Source organism: Mustela erminea, chromosome 1 (assembly GCF_009829155.1).
Source record: "Mustela erminea isolate mMusErm1 chromosome 1, mMusErm1.Pri, whole genome shotgun sequence".
NCBI lineage: Eukaryota > Metazoa > Chordata > Mammalia > Carnivora > Mustelidae > Mustela > Mustela erminea.
The window spans coordinates 127,319,394-127,334,978 of NC_045614.1; the positions used below are offsets into that span (position 1 = coordinate 127,319,394).

Consider the following 15,585-nt stretch of genomic DNA (forward strand, 5'->3'; position numbering starts at 1 on the left):
ATGTGGGAGTCCTTTCCAGGAAACATTGAGAACTATTCTTAACCTGGAACTCCTATACATCTTGTGTCATCCTTCAGAGATACTGCACCTTTCCCCCCTGCCTGCCCCATATTGGTATGCTCACTGTTTATTTCCCAGCTATTTTAGGGAGACCTTTCTTCAATGATGAAAGCACATTCCCATGAATTGAGTAGCTATGGATAATCTTATAACTTTTTTGTTTAGGCAAAAGGTTACTATGTTTCAGGATCTTTTTGTGATCTTAAACCTCTCTACCATCATTTTGCATATCTAGAAAAGTACAAAATTGCTTTTAAAGGCATTTTCTATTACACATCATTTTCATACCCCAAAATATGTTTAATATAATAGAATCATCAATTACCTTTTAGGCCAGTGTTCGTTAACCTGACCTATTCACTAGAATCATCTAGGGAATTTTTCTTTTTTTCAAGTATTATGCCCGGGTATTACGTTTAGAAATTCTAATTTAATGACTTTCTAGTGGGGCCCAGGCTTAATCATTGGAAGCCCTTTGTGGGTGATTCTTAGGTGAAGCCAAAGTTTGAGAACCAGTGTTCTGGGTGCAAAAGTTTTTTCAGGCTTTAAAACACCTTAGCCTCTGAAATAAAAGAGGTTCTCTTGTACCGCTGAAGAGTCACTAAAGCCTCAAATGAGGTGCTCTTTAAGTCAGACGGTAAGGAGGTAAATAAATCCATAGTTGCTGATGATCCTGATTTTTAGAGTTTTTCATTTCTTTTTCACTAGAGTCGCTTTTTTCTTGGCAGACAGTTAACCAAGTGAGGAAACTATGTTGGAAGATAATGTGTTGATAGTGCTCAGAGGGAAGCGTGTAAGGTTTGACCCTCCCTTCATCTCAGTCCTATGAACAGGCTTAGAGTCCTGCTCGAGATCATTTCCAGACAGGATTCACAAACATAAACACAACAGGGGCTAGGAAGAAGGTAAGGTGAATCTGTAAAACCACAGGAGTGGACATTGTCACAGAGAAGGACTCACTCCCATCCTAATGGGGACTGCTTCTGCTCAGTTTCTATGGGAGAATGCAAGTCAAGTGTTGCCAAATATTTCCATTTTTTTTTTTAAGAGAAATAGAATTTCTCTCCTTTGGGATGAAATTTTCCAATTACTTATTATTGACACCATTAGATGCCAACTTTTTTATGTGCCTTATTCATATTGTGGGGCTTAATTTGGCCCTCAGGCCACCAGATTGCAACATCTGGGTTAAATGATTTCTAAAATTCTTTTTATTCTGACATTCTAAGATTCTAAGAGACTCATTTGGACAAAACACAAAAATATTCCCTTAAGGTGGGAAACTGCTATTTGAGTATGTGCCTAATTGATTTTCTTTTCCTGAACCTTCCAATTTTTCTCCCTTATCCTGTTGGTCCTGACAGTTTACGTTTCTATTCTGACCCATCCTGGACTTGACATCCCAAGAATTTATGCCACTATCACTAATATGCTGTATTTACAATATATAGAGGATCCTGGTGTTATGTCAGAGGAAAACCTTGTCTTAACTTTTCAGAAGGGAATGGAATGTACAGTATGGTGTGGCTTATAAATCATTTTCAAATTAGTATTCTGTACATCTGGAGAAGAGTACATTTCTACTCATGCATAAATTGCCTATGAACACATTTCAAAAACCTATGCTTAATCTTAGCAATGAACATTTCAAAAAGTAAATTAATATCTTCAAGGGGAAGAAATACAGTGTATTAAACAGGAACCCACTAGAAACTCGATAGTTAAGAGTCTGTCAGCATTTCCATTATAAGCTCTGTTTTTGAGGGGTTTATAACTCACTTATAAAAATTCATCGTAGCCTGGGACTTGGCATGTAAGGTCTCAGCCCAGCAGCTTGACGTGATGCTAGGTCTGAAGGACCTCAGATTCTGGTCAAAGGGATACTATTTCAAAGTTCTGAGATGAGGTCTAAATAAAGAGAGGGAGTGATTTAAACCCATAGAATCTAGGAACTGCGGAGTAAAACTGAAATAACTGCTCTAAGATCAGCAGGTTGTGGCTCGGTTTTACAGAATTCCTCACCATTGTCCGCTCCGATCTTTGCATCTCATATGGAGTAGGGTGGAGTCAGCTTCGCTTTCTTCTCTGGGTCACACTCAATGCAACTTTCATTCTCCTTTTACTAGCTTAATATACTGTCGGTTGAGGTTACAGGTTTAGATGAAAGTTTATAAATGAGGCTAATTAACATTGAACTTGTAACTCTTTTTTTTTTTCCTGTCCATTTGAAAAAAGGTATTCTTAGAATTAGGAATAGAGTATAAAAATGTCTTAGGCCACTGTAAATTTCTTTTGCAGATAGCTCTGTGATGTGTTGCATGTTTAAATTAGCACAATATGTATTCATTTTAAATATTGATCTTTAAGGAAGCAATGTAATAAATCTGAATACTCTTTTGCATTACTGTTTACATTAGGTCTACTCCAGATTAAGAGAGACAGTTGCCTTGTAAATTTGCTTGCAGAGTAAGCAGTGGCATATAAATAATTCTGTTTTCAATTATATGAAACAATGATGATAAACTTTTGGGAGCTGGGACGATTGTGCAGAGCTTGGCTGAATCACAGACCCAGGCCAGGCCTGTGAGTAACTGATGTGCAGCTGGCAACTGGGACCATTGTTTAGATCAGGAAGCAAATGAAGAAGTGGCACAGAACAAAATTCTATAAATGTAGCTCCATTAAGATGTAGTTCCTCTCCAGCTGTAAAGTTTCTAAGGAGCTACCAAAACTATTTAAAAACATAAAAACACAATTGTTTGGCTTGGTAATGGTAACAATTTGTCTGTAACAATGTTAAGTATGTTGTGGTAACCTTCATGGGGGAAAAGCTGTATGGATGGACTTGGTTGTGGTTTGGGGTTTCCACCTTCTCCCAGCGGTGGTTCTTGAGTTGTGGCATGAACTGGCCTTTGAACCATTTGATAGCTCAACCAAATTTCAGCTCGGAATGTTGAAACATAATGGCTGAAGATTAAGAATAAATTTACACCTAGGCCATAGAATTCCAAGGCCAAGATCAACCCATTCCCCTTAACGTTCCCATCATCTATTCCGGAGTGCAAATATTCACATGGAAATGAGGTTGGTTGAAATGTTTAGCTTATATTGGAAAACATATCTGCTAAGCAGCTGAGAAATGTATTCATTTCAGTCTTTCCATTTGACAAGGCTCCCGCTCCCAAGTAAAATACTAAGAATGCAATGACAGCAGCTGAAGGCAGTCCATTTCCTCTCCTGCCTTTAATCTCTCCCTGGGAAAAATAGTTCTTGAAATGCTATAATGTGTGTATATTGACACTCTTACTTGGTTTTTTAAATAGGGTTGACTTTCTATTTATTCTCTATGCCCGGTGACTTTTTTTTTTTTTTTACACCAGTTATTTAAAAGTGTGTTTATTATTTTCGTGACTGATAATGATTATTATAGTAATACTGTACTTTTCAGTTGATAAAGTGTGTTCATATGCATTATTATGTCATTACATCATTGCCATCATTATAAGAACTTCGAGAAATGGGTTGGATCAATATTATTTTTTCACCCCAATTTTTCAAATGATGAAAAGAAGTTCAGTGAGGTTAAGTGATTTGTTCATGTTTTTATAGCTAGTAAGTGTCAAACCTATACTCCAATCTAGCTATTTGAACTCTAAATGCCATGTTCTTTCCACTGTGGTTTTAAAATGGCGTGTTGTGTGTGTGCGTGTGTGTACGTGGGTTTTAAAGGGCTACATTTAGCACAGGGAGTCCTGTGGAAGATATGTGTAGATCGATTGGCATAATGCATATCAAGGCTTCTTGCTATTCATCTCTGCGTAGCTTCCTGTTGAGGTAGAGTAGGTGGTCTAAAGCACAGATGGGTCTGAAATTTGATTTTAATTAATGGCTATGACAAAGTCTGCGGGTCCATTTTGATCATGCGTATCTTCAGTGTAACACGAACATGCCTAGTAGAATAGTGAAAAGGTGAGAAATGACAGGAAGTTGGTGAGAAATGGCACGATGATGGCTGTGTTTATCCCAACACGTTTTAGGTTTGCTGTTTTAGAATTTCATTTGCTCGTTCTTTGTGGCCCCTTGTCCATCCCACTTTGGGATATGTGCCTAATAAATCCATCGGCTTCCTTGGCAAAACTAATTTGGAGTCTCAGAAAGTTGGACTTAATTGTTCACTCTAAATTTTAGTAAAAAATATTTTACCAGATGATCTTGGTACTGAAGGAGCTTTGGAGGGGAAGGATTAGGGGGACTTCCGTGAGACATGTTCAAATAGAAGCAGCTCATTGTACACTGTCTCCCTGGATATTGATCTCTTCCTCCACCATGGCTGATTAGGGGGCACTATAGCACAGCAAAGATAACCCTGTAAGAAGTGTAAGAGCTGCTCTTTGAGGATCTCTGAGAGGTCAAGGGATTATATAACTGCATTGGAATAAAACTGGGGATGCTGGCACCTTGACCTAAAATAGCTTTAAACTTTAACAAATAATGTGGATTTTAGTCTATTTTGCTTCTAGCCTTCACTTAGTAAAGATTTCCTGGCCAACTCTAGGAAGGAAAACATTCTATAGTAAAATAAAACACTAATGACTCCAGAATACTACGTGACACCTAATTTAATGATTGCCACCAAAATTATTTTCACCAGTTATAAATCAATTACTAGGCATAGTTATAATCACATTAATAACACTGGTTTGCCTTCTCAAATCCAAATATTGTACAGTGAGGAAATGTTCTGACTCTAAATGGTTTTAATTAAAGAATAAGCCTTTTTTTTTTTTTTAAAGGTGGTAAGGAGGTATATTTTTTGTCCTTGCTCTTTGATTTTTGTGTTCATGGTTTCAAGAAAAAAGGAAAGTAATGATTATAGTAAATTACAGGAGTACGGCAGTGGGGTAATTAACAGGTAATTATCAATAAACAATTTAACCACAAAAGCTTGGATCCCACCTACCACTTGTCAACAATAAAAGCTTAGTAACTCCACATGCCATTGGAAACAGAGTCTACAGGGAGCCCCAGAAAGGACTGCTAATATAAATAAACAATTCTTTCTTGGGAGAATACACAAGGGCCAGGCTGTAAGTGACCACATAGAAGAAGGAAAGAAAAATCCAGTAGACAGGAAAAATATTAGGAAACCAAACATTTGGTTTCAGATTTAGGAGAAAAATATGAATATCCTTGGTATGGGAGCCAGAAAAATTATCTATGAATGTCTTTCTCATCCCATACATAAATTTTGTGTTTCTTTCAGCATGGTTAGAAGTGTAAGATTATTTAGCCAAGCTGGCATTTTTACACAAGGAAAAAGTTGACCTTATCCAGGTTTAAATATAGTCAGCATACTTTATAGATTGAATAATTGGTGAATAATTCACCATAAAATATATTTATTATGGAAATCTACAACTAGGTTTTGAAGGCATCTCTAAACTTTATACAAACCTTGATTTGGAACCCTTTCCTCTTTAAAATGGCTAGATCTCTATTACCACAGCTTGAGGGGGTAAAGTTTTCTAAATAGCTCGGGAAAAAGCAACCCTTTAGTTCAGACAAGAAGACATGATGCCAAAGACAATGAATAATAATACAACTGACTATTTCTAGTTCATTTTGGCTCTGTTAATGTGTTGTTAGGATACAATTAGAAAATTCATAGATACAATTAGAAAATTCATTATTAAATCATGATTTGAATTTCATTTTGGAGGAGACTTTCTCTTTTTGAATTCTATTTCATCTATGCACGTGAGCATGCACGCACACAAAGACACCACCTCCCCCAAGCCCTGTGTGTCTAAAATGACATTTGAATATATCAGAATCTAATGCACTTATTGACTAGTATCAACACCTGGTGACATGCTTAGTTAGCATCATGCAGAGTGCATTAAGTAAATACGTTCTTTGTTGTCTAAGGTATAAGAGATAAAACTGTCTTAGAACACATTTGAAAGATGTACATGCAACTGAATAAACACTGAGTACATATTCAATAAAGATTTCATTATCTCCAGGCCAAGGGGTAAATGTATATTGTGGAGTGATGACAGTAAGGTGACCCGCGGGGGTTGCAAGGTTAGATAAGGGAGTCGTGAGGAGAGATTGCCATCTGACTGCGCACCTGTCAGGACAATCTTTGGGTGGAGGGGAGATTCCATGTGCCATCTGAATGGCACTCTGCAGCCAGCCTGGCACATCAGGGTGGGCAGGCAATCCCTGAAGAGGGAAGGAAAAGCTAGCACAAAGTTCTGGTCTCAACAAGAGGTGTAGGTCTGGGCAGATGCTGCCCAGGGATCCAAGGATGATATCACACTACAGCAAAAATTTGAATGTTTAGTGCGATGTTTAAAGTCCTGTGAAACCTAATTGCCAAAATACCTGACTCTGCTGTGCTATTTTGCCTGAAATTCACCTAAGACCGTTTTCATTTTCTCTCTGGACTGGCATTATGTCTGCCTAAATTTTTTCCTTCAGATTGCCCACATCCAATCGCATTCATTAGAACTTTGCTAAATGCTGAGTTCCCCATGGTTTTCTTAATTCCCTTTTGAATTTTTTTTTTCAAGACAAACCCAGATCTTGTTAAAAAACCCTCCCACTGTGTCTTCTGTTACTAAAAAGTAATTAAATAAAAAGTGAGGTTTGGATACATCTACCATTTAATTTGAAATTACATATGAGTATAGAGAGCAAAAGTGACTTTGAAAGATCAGTTCTCAAATTTTGACTTAAGAACTGTGTTATTGGCCAAAATAATATGAACCGAGTCCATTCTCTTGACCTTCACAAGGTCTAACCTAGTCCGTTACTGCAGCAAAGCCGGGAACCAAAGAACGGCTTTGAATAGGTCAGACCCAAACGAGTTAAGTTTGCATGTGGTCAAATAGACATTAGTTAAAAAATAATTAATGCTATCTTTGACCTTTGAAATGAGGAAGGACATTCATAGTCCTCTCTGCCACTCCATACATGTGAATCTACTTAACTAATGTCATTACTTTTAAAATAGAGATCCTTTTAATGGAGCTTGATTTCAAATATCTTGAATAACTTCAGCAAAATTGTATTCTTCCTAAATGGTTGGTATCAACAAATTTCCCTGGGATATTTAGAGCACACATTTTTTTTTTAAATTGTTTACCAGATGATTTTTGAAAACATATACAGATAGATAGATATATATTTGCTGTATGATATAACCGCTGATCAAATTCCTTTGGCACAGCTGGGCAAGAGCTCCTTGGGGTTGTTATGAGAAGATCATTGATTGTTCCCCTTTCAGGTTTTAATAAGACCCAGAAACGGGTGTAGTTCTGTTGTTGTGAGTGCTAGACACATAGTGTTTTAGGGAGGAATTTCTAAATTGTTTCACAGTCCTTTGCTACTGGAAAGAAGAATGACTTTTTTCTCTTCCCCTATCCTCCCATTATTTTTCCTTTTCTACCAATTACCATGATAATGTGAAGAAGGAAAACCCTCATTCACCATGAATTCTCTTAGCTGTTGCTGGGATAGCGACAGAAGGGAAAGAACAGAAGTATCCCGAAAGCAGGCTCTAAATAAACAGTAACTTACAATGTAGTTTTCACTTTGTTCTTCATTGTTTCCCAAAATTATTTCTAGTTCAGATATATTTGGGGGAGTTTAACAGGTATGCTTCATGTTTTCCCAAATAACAGTTTTAAATTAACAAATGAATAAGCCCTACAGGTGACATAGAAGATACAAAACAGGCACATAGGAGACAATTATAACTCGGTTTTGTGAACAAATGAATAAATGAAGCCCATCTAGGCCTTTATACATACCACTCCTGGTTTCCTCGTCCTTTTCTAGATAACTCTTGTTTGTCTGTTGGGTTCCCAGTTAATTGTCACTTCACAGGAATGACTTTCCTGACTGTTCTTTGCATTTGTTACTGCAGCACACTGAATTTCTACCCTGTCTTCATCACATTTGGTTGGGATTCAGTGTTCCGTGTCTATCCCCTCCACTGTCTAGATCTGTTATGTGTGGTGTATTGTTCCCAGGGCCCGCTATAGCAATTGGCAAATTCAGCATGAACCTGAACAGTTCAGAAGGAAGAATAGGTAGAAAGTAGAGTTCAAATGAAAAGAGAGAAAAAGAAATGAATAGTGGGTAAGATCTGTAGAGGAAAGAGTCCCTGGCAAGGGAAGAAAGGAAGAGATGCTTAGAATGGTGCAAAGGACAGAGAAATCAAGACTTTGCAATGGCACATTGATGCCTAAGCCATGGAAGAAGTTATGGCATAAAAATAGAAGGAGGAAGTAGATAAAAAAAAGAGAAACAAAGAATAATTCACAAGAATGTTAATCAGAATTTAAAATAGAAAAAGTAACAAAGAGGATTTTGCCCAGTTATTTTCATTTCTGACCTTGCTTTCCCCCTAGGCAAAGGGAGAGCAAAGTGAAGTGAGAGTTTGATATAAAAGTTTGACTTAAGATACAGATTTTCCCCCAATGTAAAACCCTATTTCATAATAAGTAAATATAAAACACTGAGCCATTGTAATAAAGAAGGCATCTATTGTTATGAATTGGTCTCAGCAACTTGACATCATCTTTTATTGTCATAAGTCATAAGTAGTTCACGTATTTTAAAATCAAGTCTTGTTTTTCTAGCATTCACATATATTTTTTTAAAATCTACTTTAATGTTGGTGAATAAAATCTGTGTTTTAGGATTTCCATGATAACATGTTCTTTATGTCGTTTTGCAAAAAGGGGACATGATTTGGTGTTTGTTTTAACCAATCTGTCATCCACAGAGACGTGCTTTACCATGGAGCTTTTACTCTGTCTCTTATTAGAAAACTATAGTTCATCAGAAATATCATAGAAAGATCAATGATAAATCAAATGTGTGTCATGGTAGTACCTTGCTACCTCTCCTCGGGGTGGAGGGCAAAGTATAATGTTGACTATTGCACAGTGTCACACCAGGGTTTTTATAAAGGTATAATCATTTTCAGAATTCTTAAGCCCTTAGTCATTATTGAGCTCATCAGTTGACAAAGCATCACTTGACGAGCCAAAGCACATTCTTAGTTTGCACAGTTAGAATGACTATGCACACCCTCATCACTCTGAGAGTTCATTTCTCTTTCTGTAGATAATTCTCAGAAGCACCTGGATGACTAGAGAATTTTGAGATTAAATTTCAGTTTCTTGGACTCTAATATGGATCAGCTGGCTTTAAAAGCAGGCAGTGCAAAGAGGTCACTAACATTATCACTGGACTAGCCTTGTATTCACATGAGCAGGACTAAGATCTGAAGCTGCTAGAAAATCTGTCCCAGAGCCCAGGAAGCCTGTGGATGAACTACACACGGTCTGAGGTAAACTGGGATACACTGGAAACTCTATTCATTTATTACAGTTCACACATCGCACTTTAAAGTGTGATCACTTTTTTGTTGTTGTTGTTCTTTTGCCCTTCTTACCACTGCCTTGCAATCCTTGTTATCAAAATTTCCCAACAAGTAATTCCAAAATAAGAAAAATGGTTGATGTGTGTGCTAAGCAAAAACAAAACAAGACCACGTCTCATTTTAAAGTTTTATAAAAATTGTGAGGCATACTAAATGTAAGGGGTGTGCATTTATGGATGTATCACAAACTATTTTGTGTCTTCAACAACTCTGTTTTTCAAACAGCCTTAGTTACTGGTGTCATTTTTCAATTTTTCTTTCCCTTTACTTAGAAAATGATATCTCAGGACATAAGATACCTGAGAATTGGGAAGGAAACCTTAGAACTTCTGAGCATCCAGTGAGATAGAGATATAAAATGCTATCTCATGCAGGTCAGTCATATTTAAAATTATGTTTCCTTTACCGAACAATGTACCCACCGATAAGCTATCTCACATAATCAATGGGCGGACTTCCTGTGAACGCAGCTCATGCTGAATCCCTATAGTTAGTTAATAGCGATAGAGAGGAGGAACTTGAAGGACTCTCTTCTATTTCGGAACTACAGAATCCTGGCTAAGTAGGAGGCTTAGCCAGAGAGCATATTGGTTTCAGCAGACTATGGTAAAGTTAATTAAGGATGATTAATGGAGCATTTTCCTTCCAATGATATCTGTGACAGAACAAAGCTGTCTGAGGCTTGTCAAGCAGAATTTGAGTTGAATGAGTATTTATGTGATCAAATCTGAAGGCTGCCTCTTGACAGAGCGAGGATTCATCAATCAATTGCTCTGGCTCGCAGTGGTGGGAAATTGGTCTATCCAGTACGTTCTGCTCCCATCCCCCATTTTTTTTCATTCAATCATCCCTCAGGCTACAATGCATCTTTTGCTTTTACCTCCGACCACCTTAAGGGCTATCAGAGTAAAAGTAAAGGCAAGAGCAAAAAACATCTATTATGATGGTTATTTCTCAGCCTAACTCCTACAACTGATTTCTTCGAAGCAGAGGGTTATAAAGTGACAGGGGCCTGTGCGAGGAATTAATTGGCATTAACAAAAGTTATCTTACAGCCTGATGAAAAACAATGGTGGGCTTAGTAAAAAAACGAGCTGTCACGTAGCTGTACCCTTTTTGGACTTATACCTTTTGTTCTTATAAAATTGTAGGCTATTTCTTCAGCTTTTATAAAGTCCGCTAATTCTAAGAATAGAGTAGAAAAGAAATAGAGCTTATGCTTCAGGTTTTTGGTTGTAAGCTGCATTCTACAATCTGCCATGGCCAGGTCTGGATTCCCCATGTAGTGGTCACTGGTCCTGCGAGGTCAGGTACTGCTGGCCAGATCTACCTGCACAGCAGGCTCATTTTCACGCGGAATATGTGGAGTCTCGTTTAATTGCTGTGGAACATTGTTGATGCAGAGGTATGATCAGGGATTAGCTAAAATATTCATTTTGCAAGACTTATACAAGCCATTTCACATGCTTTTTATCCAATTCGATGCTCACAAAAAGTCCACGCAAACAGGGGAGCTATAAGGATTCCTATGAAATAGATGTGGAAATTGAGGTTGTAAGTGGTTTCATAACTTGCTAAAATGATGTGGCTGTACATGGCTGAGATGGGACATGGGTCTAATTCTGGGCACTCCCACTACACCCTTCTACCTCTTTTGTCGACTGTGTTCTTTCTGGGTCATGGCTAACTGCTTTATTTGCTTCTCAAATGAGGGCACCATAATTGCACCCCGAATGTAAGTAATGAGTGAGTTTTTAATGGTCAATGCAACTTGAGCAATTCAGTCTGATATTACATTGGCTGATGCTCTGTTTAATTCTGGCGCTGAATGACTGCAACTGGGAGGAGAATATTTCTGGTTCAGCAAGGCACTGAGGCTTTTGGTGATTTCAGGAGTGGCACCCAACTGCACAGACTCTTCATAGTGTCAGTGTGAGAAAGACAGAACTACGGCTTCCCAGAAGAGTAGCCCCAGGGATTCCTGAGTTGTGTTCGGGAGGAAAAAATACTATATGCATACATATTCATATTATTGTTATTTATTGAGATGTTTATAAAGAAGCATTTTTGAAGAGTTGTCTTCATATAACAGAGAAGAGATCGTCTTGGTCATTTATCAGAAAATTTCACTTTCCCAAATCATGCTTACTCATCTTGAAATGTTGTCATTGATTTTATAATCTACATTCTCACTATTTTTGGGAAGCACGTATGAGTCATGATACAATAACATACATAGTCAGTTTTACATAAAAGTGTGGCAATCACTTGCCAATATAGTATTGGTATTTTTAGGAAGAAGCTTCATTTCTTTTGTTATATGTTTTCAGAGTGCAAAGTCAGATAAAAAGGAAAATGATTTAATAAAAAGATTGCCAATGGATTAGATCAATTTCAGTTGATATTGATTTCTCTTTATTTATATATAAACACAAATGCTGTTTAGGTCTTTTTGCATCTAAACTGTTACAATGGGTTTAGATTTTTAAAATCTTTCTTTTTTTCTAAGATCTTTTTGAAATGGGTGATTAACATTCCAAGAGTTCAAGATAGGCCTTAGTTTTTCTGCCCTGTTATCTTTGGAAATTACATTAAATATTTTATTATTTAATATTTCCTTCTTCAGATGTTCTTCTGTGAAAATATTGAAGGGTCTTACCTTTATTTGTTTTCCTTTCTCAGTTATTTTTGTGTAATAACTGAAGGCTTATTTTCTGTTTGTAAATATTTTTAGATAAATAATTCTTTATTCTATAAAATGCTTTGGGATGCAATGTTTATTTATTTTAACTTAGGAAAAAAGTGCAAGAAGCATAAAGGGGTGATCCAAAGACAGCCACACAGAGAACTGAACTCAGTTCTTGATTTATTCACTTCGCCCATTTGAGAATTGCCATTGATGCCAGAGATTGTTCAGCAAATACAGAGTGAAAAAAACTGTTTTTTCCCTTGTTATGCTTATGATATGTCTGAGAATACTCTTGGATTGTAGCAGCTCTATGTGTGATCCTATCACAGCCTGAGCTTCAGAACTTGCAGTCCACCCAAATATCTACATCCATGACCTGTGAACTATTAGTAGGTCAGCTTTTTTCTCCATTTAGTATTCAGGCAGTTTATTTCTTAGATATAAGTGCAGCATAGTCACATCTATAAAATTTAAAAAAAATTAATTTAAACATATACCTCTGACTTAGTGAGGTGATCTAACATCTGGGTTCTCTTGCTTCGTGGTCTTTCTACTTTGACCCCAGGCCTAATCCTGCCCTCAGGCTTATGTCACTTTGTTATCACCCCCTCCGCCCTCCATCCAAATTACTGATTAAAAAATGTCTGAAAGGAATAGGGCAATTTCCAGGTTGCTATTAAGCCATTAATTAGTTGTCCCTGTTTGCATGTCCTTGAGCTCAAATAACCTGCTGACTCTAATCAGTAAAATGATAATAAACAAGATATCACTTTTATATATTAGATGGAGGCACAATGTCATCTTCTAAACTTGTTTAACAGTAACAAGTTTAAAAGTAAACTTCTTTAACAGTAGGTAATAATAATTCAGGGTGGGTTTCTAAGCAGGTGTGGTAAATTGGACAGTAATTGCACAGTTGATACTCACACTATCTGTAGAAGAATCAGAGCACACTCAAATGGAGTAGACAACTTGGTCGTTCAGTGGACATCATTAATTTTGGTGAACTGGACTAGTTTAAGTTTAACTAGTTTAAGGATTGATTAATCCTACATGATCCAAAGTGATGAGGGCAAGATACTGGTTTGGCAATTGAAAATTTCAAAATGAAAAGGAATGTCCATATTTTTTTGCATATTCTTGTCCACATTCTTTTGTAACATCTCAACTGTGCTAATTAGAGGATATTAGAACGCAGTGTGTTCGTCATAATTTTTATCACACGGAAGGCACAGTAGTATAGATTTTTAAAAACTTGACTAAAATTTATTTGAAGTTTTGGAAAATGCTAAAAAATTTTCTGAGAGAAAAATTATGTATATATTATATAATGTGTGTATATATATATATATATATACACACACACACACACACTCACACACGTGTCTTACTACCTAGATTTATCAACGTGTTTTATAAGATTATAACCAAAGATCTGGGCTTTGTTATTGTAATTCAATATTTGTAGGAAAAAACCTTCAACCAGAAATATATAAATAAACACTAAAGCATGCGTTCTCAGTGAAAAAAATTGAGACTTCATTTTGGGCTTAAAATAAACATTTGGCCGTGATCTCAAAATTTATGCCTAAAGTTGTTCATTTTTAGGTTCCTGAACAGTCTGGTCAGTAAAAGTTTTCATTCTAACGCTAGACAGAATCAGTAGAGATGAACGCATGTTGATGTCATTGAAATGGCACTCACAGGGCACCTGGGTGGCTCATTGGGTTAAGCCTCTGCCTTTGGCTCAGGTCATAATCTCAGGGTCTTGGGATCGAGCCCCACATTGGGTTCTCTTCTCAGCAGGGAGCCTGCTTCCCCCTTTCTCTCTGCCTGTCTCTCTGCCTACTTGTGATCTCTGTCAAATAAATAAATAAAATCTTAAAAAAAAATGGCTTTCACAGATTTACTTTATCCATCCTAGGCTTTAACCCTGACACATACGCATTTTTTTTTTTTTTCTAATTTTACTGAGCAACCCAACGTGTGTGGAGTGTACAAAATCCCACCAAATCAGATTCTGATGCTTTTCGTCATGTCTCTTCTTTGCTCACCATGTGACAAGGATATTTCTCTCTCTTTCCTGTTCATTTCTCTCCTTTCCCTTTCACTGTCTGCCTCTCTCCTCCGAACCCCATCAAAACCAAGCCAAAACAAACAAAACTACCCCAAATGCGATTCTTCATCTCACTTTCAGCCTTTAACACGGGACACTGCCCTTCTCTATTTTATGGAAACCATTCCTACTGTCCTTTATGTTTCAGCTCAGACCTGCCTTCACTTGGGAAGTCTTAAAAGATGCACTCCCTTTGCCTGCTTGCCTCATCCATCATGCAGGCAGGTGCTCTCCTTTTGTACTCCCATACACCTGACTACATAGCAGCTTGGGAGCTCCAAGAAATCTAGGCCTGGGGCTGCCTTGTTTATGCTCTTATAGCTTACAGACAGTAGGAGCTCAATAAAAAATAGGAATAATAAGAGGGGCGCCTGGGTGGCTCAGTGGGTTAAAGCCTCTGCCTTCGGCTCAGGTCATGATCCCAGGGTCTTGGGATCGAGTCCCACATCGGGCTCTCTGCTCGGCAGGGAGCCGCTTCCTCCTTTTCTCTCTCTGTCTGCCTCTCAGCCTACTTGTAATCTCTGCCTGTCAAATAAATAAATAAATATCTTAAAAAAAAAAAAAAAGAAAGAAAAAGGGGGGAGAGAGACAATGCTGTTTTATAGAAAATAAGTGCATCTTGGGATGCAGCCGAGCCACCTATCTGCAGTAGAGGTGGATCAGAAGTCAGCCTTCTTGATGGACACAGGCGCTGCTATCATCAGTGGCTGAAATAGTCTTCTACAGACTTCTTATTTATAAAATCAGTCACTTCCATACATGCTGAAAGTTCAAGAGTATATATGGGCTCTAGAAACATGGATTGCTATTGCTATACAACATGACTGGCCCCAAGGACCCATTTCCCAACTACCAAACTGGTTATTTGTACTGGCTTTGCGGTCTTACTTCTTTCTTACTAGCCATCTTCAGTCTGTGGGCTGGGGACCTAAATTCCTTTTATGTACCTTAAAATCTACTCTAAATTTTCCTGATGAAATCCCAGTTTTTTTTTTTAATAAATTGGCTGATACCATGATTAAGAGAACTGACACCCATTTAGGAGACAAAACAGTCTGTTTAAATCTTGACTCCTTGCGGGGCACCTGGGTGGCTCAGTGGGTTAAGCTGCTGCCTTCGGCTCAGGTCATGATCTCAGGGTCTTGGGATCGAGTCCCACATCGGGCTCTCTGCTCAGCAGGGAGCCTGCTTCCCTCTCTCTCTCTCTGCCTGCCTCTCTGTCTACTTGTGATCTCTCTCTCTCTGTCAAATAAATAA

At 37.6% G+C, this 15,585-nt stretch overlaps 1 protein-coding gene across 11 annotated transcripts in view; it reads left to right on the forward strand.

Moving 5' to 3' along the window:
• Positions 1-15,585, forward strand: part of MECOM (MDS1 and EVI1 complex locus) — a 543,708-nt gene that overhangs the window by 424,161 nt on the left and 103,962 nt on the right. The window lies entirely within an intron of this gene.